This window comes from Symphalangus syndactylus, chromosome 11 (assembly GCF_028878055.3).
Source record: "Symphalangus syndactylus isolate Jambi chromosome 11, NHGRI_mSymSyn1-v2.1_pri, whole genome shotgun sequence".
Lineage (NCBI taxonomy): Eukaryota > Metazoa > Chordata > Mammalia > Primates > Hylobatidae > Symphalangus > Symphalangus syndactylus.
The window spans coordinates 87,040,971-87,060,500 of record NC_072433.2 but is presented as its reverse complement, the minus strand read 5'-3'; the positions used below and the strand labels follow the sequence as shown (position 1 = coordinate 87,060,500).

The following is a 19,530-nucleotide window of genomic DNA, read 5'->3' as shown; positions in this document are numbered from 1 at the left end:
CAAAACCCCAATTCTAGGAGCACAAAAACCGAACAGTCAGTGGAGACTAGTGCAAGATCTTAGACTCATCAATGAGGGAGTAATTCCTCTATATCCAGTTGTACCCAACCCCTATACCCTGCTCTCTCAAATACCAGAGGAAGCAGAATGGTTCATGATTCTGGGCCTCAAGGATGTCTTCTTCTGCATTCTGCTGCACTCTGACTCCCAGTTTCTCTTTGCCTTTGAGGATCCCACAGACCACATGTCCCAACTTACATGGACGGTCTTGCCTCAAGGTTTTAGGGGTAGCCCTCATCTGTTTGGTCAGGCACTAGCCCAAGATCTAGGCCACTTCTCAAGTCCAGGCACTCTGGTCCTTCAGTATGTGAATGATTTACTTTTGGCTACCAATTTGGAAGCCTCATGCCAGCAGGCTACTCTAAATCTCTTGAACTTTCTAGCTAATCAAGGGTACAAAGCGTCTAAATTGAAGGCCCAGCTCTGTCTACAACAAGTTAAATATCTAGACCTAATCTTAGCCAGAGGAACCAAGGCCCTCAGCAAGGAACAAATACAGCCTATACGGGCTTATCCTCACCCTAAGACATTAAAGCAGTTGTGGGTGTTCCTTGGAATCACCGGCTTTTGCTGACTACGGATCTCCAGATACAGCAAGATAGCCAGGCCCCTATATCCTCTAATTAAGGAGACCTAGAGGGCAAATACTCATCTAGTAGAATGGGAACCAGCAGAAACAAGCTTCAAAACCTTAAAGCAGGCCCTAATACAAGCTCCAGCCTTAAGGCTTCCCACAGGACAAAACTTCTCTTTATAAGTCACAGAGAGAGTGTTAATAGGTCTTGAAGTCCTTACTCAGACTCATGGGACAACCCCACAAGCAGTGGCATACCTAAGTAAGGAAATTGATATTGTAGCAAAAGGCTGGCCTCACTGTTTATGGGTAGTTGCGGCAGTGGCCATCTTAGTATCATAGGCTATCAAAATAATACAAGGAAAGGATCTCACTCTCTGGACTACTCCTGGTGTAAATGGCATACTAGATGACAAAGGAAGTTTATGGCTATCAGACAACCACCTGTTTAGATATCAGGTGCTACTCCTTGAGGGACCAGTGCTTCAAAAACGCATGTGTGCGGCCCTCAACCCTGCCACTTTTCTCCCAGAGGATGGGGAACCAATAGAGCATAACTGCCAACAAATTATATTCCAGACATATGCCACCCGAGAGGATCTCTTAGAAGTCTTCTTAGCTAATCCTGACCTTAACCTATATACCAATGGAAGTGCATTTGTGGAAAATGGGATATGAAGGGCAGGTTATGCCTTAGTTAGTGATGTAACAGTACTTGAAAGTAAGCCTCTTCCCTCAGGGACCAGTGTCCAGTTAGCAGAAATAGTGGCACTTACCCAAGCCTTAGAACTGGGAAAGGGAAAAAGAATAAATGTGTATACAGATGGCAAGTATGCTTATCTAATCCTATATGCCCATGCTGCAATATGGAAAGAAAGGGAATTCCTAACCTCTGGGGGAACCCCCATTAAATACCACAGGGAATCATGGAGTTATTGCACACAGTGCAAAAACCCAAGAAGGTGGCAGTCTTACAGTGCTGAAGCCATCAAAAAGGGGAAAGAGAGGGGATAACAGCAGCATAAGGGGTTGGCAGGGGCAGGGAATGACAGCAGAGCAGAAAGGGGCGGGGTGGGGGGGAGACAGAAAGTCAAAGAGTGAAGAAGAGAGACAGAGGAAAGACAAAGTCAAAGAGAGAAGGAAAGAGAAAGAGGAAGAGACAGAGAGTAAAAAGGGAGTCAGAGAGAGAGAGAGAGAGGAAGAGACAGAGAGACAGAAAGTCAGAGGAGGAAAGAGAGAAAGAGAGAGAGATAAAAGTAGTAAAGTAAAAACAGTGTGCCCTATCCCTTTAAAAGTCAGGGTAAATTTAAAACCTATAATTGATAATTGAAGGTCTTCTCCATAACCCTGTAACACTCCAATACCACCTTGTAGTCAGTGTAAACAAGGGCATAGCCTGAAAGCACTGAGGCCACTGACAACCCGTAGCCTTCCTATCAAAAATCCTTAATCCAGCAAGTTTCCTAACAGGGAATCTAAATCTTAATTAATTACCACACAAAGGTCCAACCAGACCTAGGAGGAACTCCCTCAGGACAAGAAGATAGATGGTTCTTCCCGGCTGATTAAGGGAAAAAGGCACAATGGGTATTCAGTAAGTGATGAGGAAACTCTTGTAGAAGCAGAGTTAGGAAAATTGCCTAATAATTGCTCTGCTCAAATGTGCGAGCTGTTTGCACTCAGCCAAACCTTAAAGTACTTACAGAATCAGGAAGGAGCCATCTATACCAATTCTAAGTTAATATGGACTGAACGAGATCTTATTAACAGGAAAGAATAATTGAAATCCCAAACTTACAAGGTTTTCAACAAAAGTAAAGTTTGCTAAAAGTTAACAGTGTAACATGTATTATCCTAACTTCTAATCTTGTGGAAATCAGACCCTATCAGTGCCCCTCAAAGCTCAAGTTCATCAGCGCAGGGCCATACAACTAATATCCCTACTTACAAGGTTAGGAATGGCCATTGCTACAGGAACCAGAATAGTGGGTTTATCTACATCATTGTCCTACTACCACACACTCTCAAGGATTTCTCAGACAGTTTGCAAAAAAATAAAATCTATTCTTACTCTACAACCCCATAGAGACTCTTTGGCAACAGTGACTCTCCAAAAGTGCTGAGGCCTAGACCTCCTCACTGCTGAGAAAGGAGGACTTTGCACCTTCTTAGGGGAAGAGTATTGTTTTTACACCAACCAGTCAAGGATAGTATGAGATTCCACCCGGTGTTTACAGGAAAAGGCTTCTGAAATCAGAAAACACCTTTCAAACTTTACACTAACCAGTCAGGGATAGTACGAGATGCTGCCCAGCATTTACAAGAAAATGCTTCTGAAATCAGACGTCTTTCAAACTCTTATACCAACCTCTGGAGTTGGGTGACATGGCTTCTCCCCTTTCTAGGTCCCATGACAGCCAGCTTGCTATTACTCACCTTTGGACCCTGTGTTTCTAACCTCCTTGTCAAATTTGTTTCCTCCAGGATGGAGGCCATCAAGCTACAGATGGTCTTACAAATGGAACTCCAAATGAACTCAACTAACAACTTCTACCAAGGACCCCTGGATTGAGCCACTGGCCCTTTGGCCTAAAGAGCTCCCCTCTGGAAGACACTACCACTGCAGGGTCCCTTCTTTGCCCCTATTCAGCAGGAAGTAGCTAGAGCGGTCATCACCCAATACCCGACAGCAGTTGAGGTGTCCTGTTTAGAGGGAGGATTGAGAGGTGAAGCCAGCTGGACTTCCTGGGTCGAGTGGGGACTTGGAGAACTTTTCTGTCTTACAAGAGGATTGTAAAACGCTTCAGTCAGCACTCTGTAGCAAGGATTGTAAAATGCACCAATCAGCACTCTGTAACTAGCTAGAGGTTTGTAAAATGCACCAACCAGTGCTCTGTGGCTACATAGAGGTTTGTAAAATGGACCAATCAGCACCCTGCAAAATGGGACAATCAGCGCTCTGTAAAATGGACCAATCAGCAGGACATGGGTGGGGACAAATAAGGGAATAAAAGCTGGCCACCCCAGCCAGCAGTGGCGACCCACTAGGGTCCCCTTCCACACTGTGGAAGTTTTGTTCTTTCACTTTTCACAATAAATCTTGCTGCTGCTCGCTCTTTGGGTCCATGCCATCTTTAAGAGCTGTAATACTCACCGTGAAGGTCCACGGCCCCATTCTTGAAGTCAGTGAGACCACAAACCCACTAGAAGGAACCAACTCCAGACACACTATCAAGATTTTGGTACTGGTAAGAAAAAAGTATATAGAATGAAAAAGCAAAAGCTATTTATTTTTACTGAATATTCTTGTTTTGGTATCTGCTGACCATGGGATATAAGGAATTATAAGATAATTCACTGTTCCTTAGGTTCCCATTACAGGTATATATATGCATATATATACACACCATTAATTCACACAATTAAATATAGATACATATATATACCATTAATTCACATAATTAAATATATATATTACATATATAATTAAATATCTATAGTGTGTGAATTAATGGTATGTCTGTGTATGTATATATGTGTGTATATGTATATATGTATATCTGTAATGGGAACCTAAGGGACAGTGAATTATCTTGTAATTCCTTATATCCCATGGTCAGCATATATCAAAAGAAGAATATTCAGCAAAAATAAATATCTTTTGTTTTTTTCATTCTATGTACTTTTTTCTTACCAATTCCAAAATCTTGATAGTGTGTCCGGAGTTGGTTCCTTCCGGTGGGTTCGTGTCTCGCTGACTTCAGGAATGGAGCTGTGGACCTTTGTGGTGAGTATTACAGCTCTTAAAGATGGCATGGACCCAAAGAGCAAGCAGCAGCAAGATTTATTGTGAAGAGCAAAAGAACAAAGCTTCCACACATAATTAATAAAAATATAATTAAATATATATATTTAATTGTGTGAATTTTCCCCTCTGATAAACAAATAGAGATTTTGTTATGGAGACAATTGAGTTGCAAAGTATAATTTGATGTGATACAAAACAATGATAAAACAAAAAGAGAATCAGGTATTGGATACAACCAAGCCAAGTTTCTCTCTATTCTTACATTAGGAGAAAATGATCTTTTACCAAAGAAGTTTATTTTTTATCTTAAAAGTTCCAGAGCAGGTGGCCTTAGGAGAAAGGACAGTAGATATTAGAAAGCTTAATTGGTGGTATAAATAAAGAAAGGAGAAAGCCTCAAATGAGTTGACCCTGTCTGCATATTTACTTTGAGAGAATTCTTGAACCACTGAAATTGCACCCTATGAACTGCTGATGTTCTTAACTGTACTACTTCCACCTTAATGCATGTCTAATGGAAAATGAAGCTCTCTTGCAAGATAAACAAATGTTTAACATTTTTTAAACGAAATATTAGCCATTACACATGAATTACGGAGAGTTATGTGTATGGTTTAAAAACATGAAAGATGCCGGGCGCGGTGGCTCTCGCCTGTAATCCCAGCACTTTGGGAGGCCGAGGCAGGTGGATCACGAGGTCAGGAGATCGAGATCATCCTGGCTAACACAGTGAAACCCCGTCTCTACTAAAAATACAAAAAAATTACCCAGGCATGGTGGCGGGTGGCTGTAGTCCCAGCTACTCCGGAGGCTGAGGCAGGAGAATGGTGTGAACCCAGGAGGCGGAGCTTGCAGTGAGCCAAGATCACGCCACTGCACTCCAGCCTGGGAGACAAAGCCAGACTCTGTCTCGAAAAAAAAAAAAAAAAAAAATGAAAAACAGGTAGACTAGGGTTTATGAAAGAAGATTAAACCACTCTGAGCTGGTGAAAGACAAGAAACTGATACTTGTTAGTCAAAACATTAGCGTTTTTTCCTTAATAGTTTGGATGTGGCCTTAAATGTTAATAAAGAATAATCTAGACAGCCTTTAATTTAAAAAATCATTGTGTCCTGTAATACACTCCAGACCAAAAGTAGTAATCTTAGTGTATGCTTTTGGACAGCTATGACTAATTTATTTTTAAGTTCCATTGAGAAGGTTTAAAATATTTATTTTTTATCTAAAATATAAAAATGTAAAAATATAATATTTGCTTTTAATTATCTTTCCAGTGATATTTTGTCATAAAATGAGAAAGGCAAATTACAAGTTGAATAGAAGCTTCCCATTAGCTCATTTGGCTACTATATATCTCAAATTTCAAAAAAAAAACATTATTAGTAATTATATTTTGTTTTGATAATGATTGTTAAACTGTCTCCCCCAGAAGAAAAACCTAGCAAAATAATTCTAGATATCCTTGCCATGACAGCAGGAAGTACTTTTCACTGTGTGTCTTTTAAGGGTAAAACAGTGCATGAAGCCTAGAAAATTACTGTCATCAAAAATTTGAAACTTTTCTTATTTTTGCCAGCCAAATTGTAAAACAATAAAAATATTTAAGCAGAATTTGAATCAATCAAATGTATAAAATTATACTGGAGAAACAGGATTTCTTAATCTTATTTAAAATCTAACACAGGAAAGTATTAATTTCCAATAGTTTTGTTACAGCAAAAGTATGGATTTAATCACTGAAGTGTATGTTACATATAACATGTATGCTATCCTGTCAATTGGATTGTTTTCTGTTTACTTATTTTATCATCCCACAAGTTAAGCTTTAGGCTGGTAGAGGATAGGCATCATATAAATATCTCATACACAGCAATGTTTTGTAAACCCAATTTCCTGCAATAGTTCCAAACGTAATAGTTCCAAAATAATGTTTTACTTTTCTTTAGCTTCTAAGCTGTATTATCATTGTTCCCCAGAGATATCTATATTCCTTCCAAACAAGTTTCTAGGTTCTATGTTTTTGGTCATATGATTTCCTTCTAAAAAAATATTTCTCTAAGCTCCTTCTCTGATATTCTACAAAATCGATTTATCCTCTCCTTGAACATCCATTTCAATCTTATCCTCAACATAAAGCCACTTTGATCCAATAAATCATTTACTTCAAATGCAAACACACACTGCCCACTCTGAAAACTTATATGATTTTATGGTACATCTATGAGGTTACTAACTGTTAAGCTTTAATTAGAATTATCTGTGCACATGTCTGCTTTGCCATAATAAACACATACTCAGTGAGTACAGGGATTATGTCTTAGATATCATGATAGTGGGGCTTCTCAATTCCTATAGAGTATTCACTTGTGAATATTGATAATAAAAGTAGATAATATTATAGAGATTTAAGGAAAATTTGACAGTAAAAACTGATTTTGCTTTACTGCCACAAACCTGTTTGTACTGAAGCTTGGTGGTAATAAGGGTAACAAAGGTAATCTAGGTAACTGACTACATAAATTTAGCAATCCCAGATGAACTTGCAAAGTAAACAAGGAGGATGAGCTGCTTCAGTTTCTCAGTTCAAGGATATTTGTTTGTTTGGTTTTAGACATAGATGCCAATAAATAAACAGGAAAACCCAATGCCCATATGCAGTCATCTCTACATTAACTTGGCCAGAGAATATGGAAGAAAGTCTAGATTCTCAAAATCAGAAACTCTCACCAACATAAAGACTAAAAGTAATTGTTATACCCTTAACTCAAATTAATTTATGACCTCACTAATTTGTCTGTATCTCTACAGTTTCCCAAAATCTTCTCCAGAGCTTTCACAAAGAGTTAGATGAAAAGTGGATTCAACTATATATTCTGGCTTACGTCATTTACCTTTCATTATTGTAAGGTGGGGCAGAGAGTAATGAGCATGTTCTACATTTACTTACATCTTTAGTTCTAGTATTGCAGTAATTGAATTTCTCTTTTCAAATGAATACCTCATTTTTCCTGATGTGATTATTATGCATTGCATACCTATATCAAAACATCTCATGTACCCTATAAATATATACACCTATTATATACCCAAGAAAATTTAAAATGAAAAAAAATTATAGAAAATCTCTCCTCACATATTGAATTGCCTTAATTCTTTGGTCAAAATAATACAAATGATTTCATGATTCTATCACTTTTTTTTACAGGATTTGTACCCCTTTGCTTATAAATCCTAGTGACCTGAATATACTCAGTTTTTAATATGCTCAATAATAATTTTTATTAATTTCTTTTCCTTCACACAAAGAAGGTATCCATCCCTGAAAATCCAACAACTTACCCTATAAATAACTGGCATTATCTATAATGTTAAAGTTAATAATTATGGATATTTATTATAACTATGCATGTGTATACACACACACACACACGATTTTTTTTTTTGCCTAAGTAATGAGAGACTTGACATATCATAGATAGAAATACAGCTGACCCAGAATCTGCAGCAAACAATCCAGGAAGCCAAGCCACAAACCCGGTAGCAATCATCCCAAAACAGTCACTGCTTAAACAATGACTAACAATTTCCCCCATTTTTGTCCCAGCTTCCAATTTAGGACCAACTAGAGACAACCAAATATGTTCCCCTAATCAATCATGAGAGTTTCACTCTCCCAACTGCATCTTCTCAATTAGCACATAGAGCCTGCTGAACTTTTGATTAAGTACTTTAGCAATTATTTGCTAGCCTTTTCTAATCTTGTGTAGTGAGTACATTTATTATTTTAATGCTTTAGAGTGTTTCTTAGATATGGTGTGTTTTTCATCTCTTTAATTATTTACCAGGACCTATCCGTTGACTTACAAGTATTAGGTGCTGAGTAAATCTTGGTTAAATAATAAACTAGTATTGTTTGCCTTATTAATCATTTATTTTGATATTTTGATAGCTGTGGCAATAGCCTAATAAAATGAACTTATGTGATACCATGTGGCTTATAAAACGGTTTTTAATTAGAACTTATCTGTTCCACTGTCTTCACTGAAGCATGTGATTTGTAAGTTATTATCTTATCAAATATATAAATGAAGCCTTTTCTTAAGATTAATGAACTAGTTGCTTATTAGATATGATGATCACTACAATCAGTGCTATCCTCAATTTTAAGCTTAATTCTAACGCTTTATATTCCAAATATATTCATGTATATGCTCTTTGCTTGTTTGGTTTTGTGCTTGTGTGTTTGAATTGTGTTTTTCATGCCTTGGATATCTCGATGTGCTTATAAATTATGGAGTACAAATAGACATCAGTATGCTTATTGATAAAATCCTACTGGCTATTTCCATAAGATGGCTTTCAAATTTATGGAGTTTTTTTTTTTAGCTCCTGCTTATAACTAAAATCTACGTAAGTGATATTTTTGTGTTCTTTTTGTTGTCTACTGTTATTCTCTTCAATTTCATACATCTCTTTCAAGTGCATACAAAAGGTGGGGGAGTATGAGAATGACTAAAATAAAAACAATTAAAGTATAGTTTCTATTTGTTGTCTAGTAAAAACATCATAATCTTTGAAATTTCACCTTATATTTAAATCTTTCATTTTTCACTTAAACTTTTTACATATTTTCTGTTTTAATGATAATATAAACGCATTGGAAGTTCAAAATAAATGTCTCTTATAACAAGTCTTAATTTTTAACATAATTTCAAGAATCTAATATATTTCTAATTTAGAAGTATTGCTTTTGTTGAAGTTACAAATGCTGATAATGATAACGAAGCAGCTTCAATGGAAGATGATCTAGTAATTTTTTGTGTTTTGGAACAAACTTAATAAATTACATTACAGCATTCACAATACTTAGATAGTTGTTTTATTTTTTTCCCAAAGTTCTCCAATACTTTATAGTCACTTATTTTGTAGTAAGAGGATTGTCCTTGTAGGCAAATCTAAAGTATCATTTGCTATGTATCAGCATTTTCTTTATTTCTCCTTTAGGAGACCTTTCTTTTTTATTTTGGGATAAGGCAGAAAAATAGAATGAGCCCAAGGATGTTATTTAATGACATGCTTTCTCAGCTACAAATCAAATAGGTCACTTCCCTCTGAATAAAACCATGACGATAAAGGAGGATGGCATCAGAAATATTATCAGAAAAATGATAGTCAAAAGGAAATTTGTCCTGAGACCAGACAAATTAAGATGAGTTTTCTATCTCCACTAATAGCAACCAGTAGGAGACCCCTCTAGGTTTACTGCCCAGCTTAAGCCAATAATAACATTATTTTTCCTATGAAATCCATGTCTATTCCCTAATTCATATGATTGTAACTTCAGTGGAGGTGTCAGTACAATAAGTTCTGTTCCCATGGCCACAAATGACTGCACAAGTGGCGACCTTACCAAAGACAATAATCCATTTCCCATGATTTAAAATTGGTATTAGATGATTAGTTTCTAAAAGATTACAGTTTAATTTGTGCTGGTCCCTTCAAAAGAGCAACTTTACGATGTATGCCTTATAGAGCAATGTGTCTACAGTACTTGAACAAAGTTGCAGAACATAATACAGGTTACAGCCAAAGAATAGTGATGTAGCTAAACATTGAGAACCATAAATAAGATTATCTTGAGTTACTGATGTATTTCTATTTCTTATTTCAATTGATTTTTGAGCCCTGGGTATATTTTGGCCCATTGATTTTTGAATCCTCAAAATAAGAGTTTTTCTACTTAAACTCAAGTTGTTTTTTGTTATTTACAGAATGTTAATATAGACTCAGTGCTACATATGCCAATATAGCCTTCGCCAGAGATGAGCTACCTTTGCATATTAGACTGTGCAAATATTTATTATTCAAGTTCACATATCCTATGTAAATATCCTAAAATATAGGATGCCTAGAATATTCAAAAATACATTAAACTCTCAGTTTCTCAAGGTCAAAGACGTTGCAGAGCAAGTTTTATTTTTAAATATATATTCACAAAAGTATATACTGAAAAGTAATATATACTCATCTACAATATACTCATATTAGGGAATCTTCAGAGTATCAAGTAGGTAAAGAGGATATTATTTTCCCTATTTTTAAATTACCATGCTAAGTGACTTATATAGGGTCATGTAGATAATTGGCCTCTTCACAGCATGGTGTTCTCAAAGTAGTCAGACATCTTACAAGGTGGCTGGCTTCTAAGACAGAGCATGTAAAGTAGTTAAAGGCGGAAGCTCCAGATCTTTCAACATGTAATGTGAGCATTTATCCAAGGTCACTTTACCACATTCTATTGGTTAAATCAGGTCACAGGACTTGCCTTCTTTCAAAGGAAGAAAAAAATAGACTTCAACTCTCTAAGGCAGAAATAATAAAGGATTTGCACGCATTTTCAATTTATTGTTCTAACAGACTGGCATGGGCTCAGTCATGCCAGGATCTGTAATACCAAAAATGGGGCTATTAATTTTAAGGATAATGGTAATAAAACAAAGGTCTCCCTACTCTACAATAGCATATAAAATACTTTGAATTTGATCTTCTTAAGTAAAATAAATATTATGCACAGTTTTGAAATATATATGGTATTATTAATACTAGGTGTTAATAATACTAATAAATGTTATAACTTACCAGGCACTGGAATGCCAAATAACCAATTTCCTGTAGCACTTTAGCTTTCTAAAATTCTACATTTAAATGAGACCTGGCCCATTGTATATTTACCTTACTATTTCAAAAGTGGTTTTACTATAAGTAAATGGCGTACCTACTTCTCTAAGGGTTAACTATAGAATAATAGGGTATTTAGCAATAACTGAAATGAGAGGCTAAAATACTTGTCTTGGTCAGGTATCATGTGTAAATAACAAGGTACTTACGAAAATTACTTCATAAGAATCAATGGAAGAAAACATAAAGTACATAAATTATTGGTGATATAGTAGTAACTGTTCTGAAAAAGAAAACTTATCTCTACCATATAGGAGGAACGTGCCACTACAAATGGAAATTCACTGCTATTCCAATATCAGTAGGATAGGTACTAGGAGTTGATTTTGTAGTGATGTTTTAAATTTATGAAGTATAGTATATATTTCCCAGGAGGTGGAATGGGGGAAAGATTTTAGAACGTAGCCTTTGGCCAGGAAAATTGTATTTGTTCAACACAAACATATATGAAAGGGTTTAACATTACGGGAAACTTAATTGGTAATTGTTAACAGAGCTTCAGTGTCAAAAATTCATACAAATCTCAAAGCTAATCTCTAAAACTTTTGACCCTTGTTTTTAATCTCTCTGAATTCTGACCCTCCACCTAAAATAGCTAAACAGAAACACTGAGATGTTCCATTTTCACCTAAAAGTTGGCATTTTGAAAACTGAATTCATAATTTTCTTGACAAAACCAATTTCAGGGTTACCTTAATTATCCAATCTTTTGTTTCAGTGTAACTTCTCTTTCAGCCATCCCTTTCTTTTTATTCCTACAGCTAACGCTCTGTTTCATGCCCTATATGCCAGCTGAAACACTGAAATGAGATGGTCTATTCTTCCAACTTAATTATTAGGAAGCAGTTGCATAGTACTTTACTGGTTTTGCTGAAATAATAACTTATTATATGGGATTCATACAACCTACCTATTAGACTCAGGCTGCTGAACATGGTATATTATGCTGTTAGGTTCAAAACACAACCTTTTCTTCCAGTTTTAGTATACACTATATACACAAACTATTACCAACAGGAAAATTGTCTATCCCTATTTTTTTTTTTTTTTTTTTTTTAGATGGAGTCTCGCTCTGTCACCCAGGCTGGAGTGCAGTGGCGCAATCTCGGCACACTGCAACCTCTGCCTCCCGGGTTCATGCCATTCTCCTGCTTCAGCCTCCCGAGTAGCTGGGACTACAGGCGCCGCCCCAACCACGCCCGACTAATTCTTTGTATTTTTGGTAGAGACGGGGTTTTGTCATCTTAGCCAGGATGATCTTGATATCCTGACCTTGTGATCCACCCGCCTCGGCTTCTCACAGTGCTGGGATTACAGGCGTGAGCCACCGTGCCTGGCCACAAATTCCATTTTCTTTTTTTTTTTTTTTTTACCATCTATAAAATACCTGTGCTTATTTTAATTATTATTATACTTTAAGTTTTAGGGTACATGTGCACAATGTGCAGGTTTGTTACATATGTATCCATGTGCCATGTTGGTGTGCTGCACCCATTAACTCGTCATTTAGCATTAGGTATATCTCCTAATGCTGTCCCTCCCCCCTCCCCACACCCCACAACAGTCCCCGGAGAGTGATGTTCCCCTTCCTGTGTCCATGTGTTCTCATTGTTCAATTCCTACCTATGGGTGAGAACATGCGGTGTTTGGTTTTTTGTCCTTGTGATAGTTTACTGAGAATGATGGTTTCCAGTTTCATCCATGTCCCTACAAAGGACACGAACTCATCATTTTTTATGGCTGCATAGTATTCCACAGTGTATATGTGCCACATTTTCTTAATCCAGTCTATCGTTGTTGGACATTTGGGTTGGTTCCAAGTCTTTGCTATTGTGAATAGTGCCGCAATAAACATATGTGTGCATGTGTCTTTATAGCAGCATGATTTATAGTCCTTTGGGTATATTCCCAGTAATGGGATGGCTGGGTCAAATGGTATTTCTAGTTCTAGATCCCTGAGGAATCACCACACTGACTTCCACAATGGTTGAACTAGTTTACAGTCCCACCAACAGTGTAAAAGTGTTCCTATTTCTCCACATCCTCTCCAGCATCTGTTGTTTCCTGACTTTTTAATGATGGCCATTCTAACTGGTGTGAGATGGTATCTCATTGTGGTTTTGATTTGCATTTCTCTGATGGCCAGTGATGATGAGCATTTTTTCATGTGTTTTTTGGCTGCATCAATGTCTTCTTTTGAGAAGTGTCTGTTCATGTCCTTTGCCCACTTTTTGATGGGGTTGTTTGATTTTTTTCTTGTAAATTTGTTTGAGTTCATTGTAGATTCGGGATATTAGCCCTTTGTTAGATGAGTAGGTTGTGAAAATTTTCTCCCATTTTGTAGGTTGCCTGTTCACTCTGATGGTAGTTTCTTTTGCTGTGCAGAAGCTCTTTAGTTTAATTAGATCCCATTTGTCAATTTTGGCTTTTGTTGCCATTGCTTTTGGTGTTTTAGATATGAAGTCCTTGCCCATGCCTATGTCCTGAATGGTATTGCCTAGGTTTTCTTCTAGGGTTTTTATGGTTTTAGGTCTAACATGTAAGTTTTTAATCCATCTTGAATTAATTTTTGTGTAAGTGTAAGGAAGGGATCCGGTTTCAGCTTTCTACATATGGCTAGCCAGTTTTCCCAGCACTATTTATTAAATAGAGAATCCTTTTCCCATTGCTTGTTTTTCAGGTTTGTCAAAGATCAGATAGTTGTAGATATGCGGCATTATTTCTGAGGACTCTGTTCTGTTCCATTGATCTATGTCTCTGTTGTGGTACCAGTACCATGCTGTTTTGGTTACTATAGCCTTGTAGTATAGTTTGAAGTCAGGTAGTGTGATGCCTCCAGCTTTGTTCTTTTGGCTTAGGATTGACTTGGCGATGCGGGCTCTTTTTTGGTTCCATATGAACTTTAAAGTAGTTTTTTCCAATTCTGTGAAGAAAGTCATTGGTAGCTTGATGGGGATGGCCTTAAATCTATAAATTACCTTGGACAGTATGGCCATTTTCACAATATTGATTCTTCCAACCCATGAGCATGGAATGTTCTTCCATTTGTTTGCATCCTCTTTTATTTCATTGAGCAGTGGTTTGTAGTTCTCCTTGAAGAGGTCCTTCACGTCCCTTGTAAGTTGGATTCTTAGGTATTTTATTCTCTTTGAAGCAATTGTGAATGGGAGTTCACTCATGATTTGGCTCTCTGTTTGTCTGTGATTGGTGTACAAGAATGCTTGTGATTTTGTACGTTGATTTTGTATGCTGAGACTTTGCTGAAGTTGCTTATCAGCTTAAGGAGATTTTGGGCTGAGACAATGGGGTTTTCTAGATATACAATCATGTCATCTGCAAACAGGGACAATTTGACTTCCTCTTTTCCTAATTGAATACCCTTTATTTCCTTCTCCTGCCTGATTGCCCTGGCGAGAACTTCCAACACTATGTTGAATAGGAATGGTGGGAGAGGGCATCCCTGTCTTGTGCCAGTTTTCAAAGGGAATGCTTCCAGTTTTTGCCCATTCAGTATGATATTGGCTGTGGGTCTGTCATAGATAGCTCTTATTATTTTGAGATACGTCCCATCAATACCTAATTTTTTGGGAGTTTTTAGCATGAAGGGTTGTTGAATTTTGTCAAAGGCCTTTTCTGCATCTATTGAGATAATCATGTGGTTTTTGTCTTTGGTTCTGTTTATATGCTGCATTACATTTATTGATTTGCATATGTTGAACCAGGCTTGCATCCCAGGGATGAAGCCCACTTGATCATGGTGGATAAGCTTTTTGATGTGCTGCTGGATTCAGTTTGCCAGTATTTTATTGAGGATTTTTGCATCAATGTTCATCAAGGATATTGGTCTGAAATTCTCTTTTTTGGTTGTGTCTCTGCCAGGCTTTGGTATCAGGATGATGCTGGCCTCATAAAATGTGTTAGGGAGGCTTCCCTCTTTTTCCATTGATTGGAATAGTTTCAGAAGGAATGGTACCAGTTCCTCCTTGCATCCATGTGTTTTTTAACAGTCTTCCAACTCTCCTCTCCTAAGGATCATCTTCCTCATGTTCTATCTCCTCAAATTACCAATATAAATCTATTTATTCTTTAATGTTCCTTTATCATCTCTCTTTGCATTCCATCTCTAATCTCATGTCCAATTTCTCTCCATGGGAAGCTGTTCTTCTCTGCAAGTCCTAGCACTTATTTCTGCATCTCTTTGATCAATTTATAATGTTTTGCTCTCTTCCACTTCTTTTGTTGATTCCTTTTTTTCATGTCTTGTCACTTCAGACTGCAAGAATGCTGAACGCATTCTTTTACTGTTTTATACTTATCTGTATACCATACGGTGCTCAGAGTTGTTGGTTGATTAATTAGATGCATGTAGTTCACTAAGACACAATAATATCACTTGGATTTATACAAGTAATAAACAAGTAGAGACTATGAAATAAGTTTTCAGCTCTGCATGGTCTTAACTCCAAGTATCACAATAAAGTAGAATTTGGGTGGTTTATAAAAAGATCAGATGCCAGACAGAGAATTAAAGTGTTGCATATGTAATGCAAAATAATCAATGCAAATGGATGACTAACAGCAAGACGTTGACTATTATAGGAAACTGTTCACAGGCTGTAAATCATACTCTAGGAAAACCACCACAGATCCGTTTCAAAATACCCATCTACGTCTAACAGGCAAACCATCAAAAAGCAAGAAAGCTTAGAAAATGTCATGATGGGAGGTACAAGAAGGGGAAAATGTGCAAGAAATGTTTTTCATAAAAAAAAAGGTCTTAAGAGAAATGAAGTCTCTGTTTTGTACTATTTTATAGAAAGTATTATACAATCAAGTATGATGGAAAGTATTGGGGAAACAGGAGTCAAAATAATGATTTTTTAAAAATGTATTTTTGTAGTTCTATACATTTTGCTTTTGTATTGAAAAGCTGAAGATATAGTCATCCCTATCACAGTATAAAACAGTATGCAAAGGACCTTCCCTGAAACAGTAGTATAGATGAAATTAAAACAAACATAAACTAAGTCAGGTAAAAGTTAACAAAGGATTTTTTTCTTTTTTTTTTCGATACAGAGTCTTGCTCTGTCGCCCATGCTGGAGTGCAGTGGCGGATCTCGGCTCACTGCATCCTCTGCTTCCCGGGGTCAAGTGATTCTCCTGTCTCAGCCACCTGAGTAGCTGAGATTAAAGGCATGTGCCACTGTGTCTGGCGAGTTTTTGTATTTTTAGTAGAGATGGGGTTTCGCCATGTTAGCCAGGCTGGTCTCAAATTCCTGACCTCAGGTGATCCACCTGCCTTTTATGTTGACACAGTTAAAAGTCCATGTCTATAATGTAGAGATAAAATACTATTTAACTAAAAGAAGTATGCCGTACACAAGATTGCCCATTTAGCCACAGAGTTTGATCACCCAAGCAGACTGATAAAGCAAAACAACTCATTATTTTTGCAGGAGGTTTGCTGTCAGAACACAGACATCATGAAAACCACCCCTAAAACTAAAGTGGGAAACAAAAAGACTCATATCAATATCATTGTCATTGGACATGTAGATTTGGGCAAGTACACTGCTACTGGCCATCTTATCTATAAATGTGGTGGAATCAACAAAAGAACCATTGAAAATATTGAGAATGAGGCCACTGAGATGAGAAAGAACTCCTTCAAGTATGCCTGGGTCAGTCTTAATAAACTGGAGAATGTGAATATAGTAAACTGTTGAGTATGAATGTAGTATCATCATTGGTATCACTCTGGAAATTTGAAATCAGCAGGTATTATGTGACTATCATTGATGACCCAAGACACAGATACTTTATTAAAAATCTGATTGCAGGCATATCTCATGCTGGCTTGTCCGGATTGTTGCTCCTGGCCTTGGTCATTTTCAAGCTATGTTTTCCAAGAGGGGAAAAACCCATGAGCATGCTTCTCTGGCTCACACACTGGGTATGAAACAACTAATTGTTGGTGTTAACAAAGTAGAATCCACAGATTCCACCCTACAACCAGAAGAGATATGAATAAATTGTTAAGGAAGTCAGCCCTCACATTAAGAAAATTGACTTACCACCGTCATAAAGTAGCATTTGTGCCAATTTTTGGTTGGGATGGTGAGCCAAGTGCTTGCATGCTTTGGTTCAAGGCATGGAAAGTCATTGATAAAGACAGCAATGCCAGTGGACCCATGCTGCTTGAAGGTCTGGTTTGCAAGCTACCACCAACTCACCCAGCTGACAAGCCATTGCATCTGCCTCTCCAGGATGTCTACAAAATGATGTTGGTACTGTCCCTACGGGCCAAGTGGAGTCTGGTGTTCTGAAACTGGCATGGTGGTCACCTTTCTTTGAGTCAATGTTATAACTGAAGTAAAGTCTGTTGGAAGGTACCAGGAAGCTTTGAGTGAAGCTCTTCCTAAGAACAATGTGGGCTTCAGTTTTAATAATGTGCCTGTCAAACATGTTCGTTGTGGCAATGTTGCTGGTGACAGCAAATATGACCCACCAATGGAAGCATCTGGCTTCACTGTTCAGATGATTATTCGGAACCTTCCAGGCTAAATCATTGTTAGCTACACCCCTGTACTGAATTATCACACTGCTCACATTGCTGGAAAGTTTGCTGCACTGACGGAAAAGACTGAGCACTGTTCTGGTAAGAAGCTGGAAAATGGCTCTAAATTCTTGAAATTTGGTGATGCTTCCATCACTGATATGATTCCTGGCAAGCGCATGTGTGTTGAGACCTTCTCTAACTATTCTCCTCTGGGTCATTTTGCTGTTCATCATATGAAACAGTTGCTTGGGTGTCATCAACGTGTCGACAAGAAAGCTTATGAAGCTGGCAAGGTAACTAAGTCTGTCCAGACAACTCAAAAGGCTAAATGAATATGATACCTCTACCTACCATCCCAGTCTTAATCAGTGGTGGAAGAATGGTCTCAGAACTATTTCTTTCAATTGATCATTTAAGTTTAACAATAAGTCTGGCTGATGATAACAATGCATCGTAAAACCTTCAGAAGGAAAGGAAAGTGTTTTGTGAACTATTTTATTTTTGCATTTGGCAATTTTTAGTTATTTTTAAAAAGTATTTTTAAAATCCATACTTTTTAATAGAAACAACTTGACAAAAAATCTATTGCAGAATTTTGAGACCCATTAAAACAAAGCTTAATGAGAAAAAAGCGACTCATTTTGAGAAATATGAATGAAATATTATTTACCCATTTCTTTGTCAAGAATTGAATGGTAACTCACTTTTAAAGAAAAGCCAGCACGTCTGAGACAAAGGACGCATTCTAATAAAATAACAGCTTTTTCAAAGAAATACAACATGATTTAAAAGTTGAGCTTTCAAGGTTTATTTTTATTTTCTCAATCTGTTGTAGTTTCTGTCAGATGTCATGGGTGACGTGGTGTCTGTGTCCCAGAGATAAAGTGAAATGAACCCAAGTCAGAGATGAGAAAGGGTGTCTGACAGATGATGGGCACTTGGGCCCTTGTAAACCTTCACTATGCTCCCTTTGGGAGGCCATCCCAGTGCCAGTTGGAGTAAATCCACACTGTCCACACTGTCAAGAGCAGTTTTGTGATATGTGCTTCACAGAGTCCCTACAGCTACAAATGGAGACTTGATGCCCTGTGCTCTGAGAAGGCTGATCTTTAAATTATTCTGTTTCAGCCCACCCTTTATATGTTTCTATATGTACTAATGCAAAATAAGAGGAGCACAATTTCCCCAGTTATACTTCTGTGATAATAACATGCTTTATACATTTTTAACCTTCCCTGATATCACTGATTTTCACAGTATATATCCTGTAAGTCAAATACATCATTTATGTTCAATTTGTTAGATATGCAAGCAGACATCATTCAGCATTCAGTAAAATATATATTTTGAATCTGTGATAAAATGAGCTAGAATTAGGAATGGAAAATACATGAAGGCTAAATTGAGAAGGGAAAACATAAGTAAGTTTCAAAACTAAATCCAAATAAACCATGCCACTTTTAAAAAGAATAATATACTGTCCAGATAAGCTTTGGAACAGAAAAAAAAAGGCTTATTTTGAAGAATAATGAAAAAGAACAGCACTGAAGAAGATGTCAAATATTACCAATTATTAGCTATATAGTTAATTAGATAAAAAATAAAGCATGCACAAACACAAAACCTGTCCCAAACTATCCAAATAAAAAATAAAATGATTGTTATGCATTCACAAAAAGTAAAAAATCAATAATGCCTGATTTATATGCTTTCTATGCAAGAAATATATTGAAATCTACATGAGACAAGTTATACTTCAGATAAACACACCAAGCAATTTTTATAACCCA

General features: G+C 37.0%; 1 pseudogene; it reads left to right on the top strand.

The window, feature by feature from the left end:
- Positions 1–3,759: 3,759 nt before the first annotated feature.
- On the top strand, positions 3,760–18,072 carry LOC129492678 (elongation factor 1-alpha 1-like; annotated as a pseudogene).
- The last annotated feature ends 1,458 nt before the right edge of the window (positions 18,073–19,530 follow it).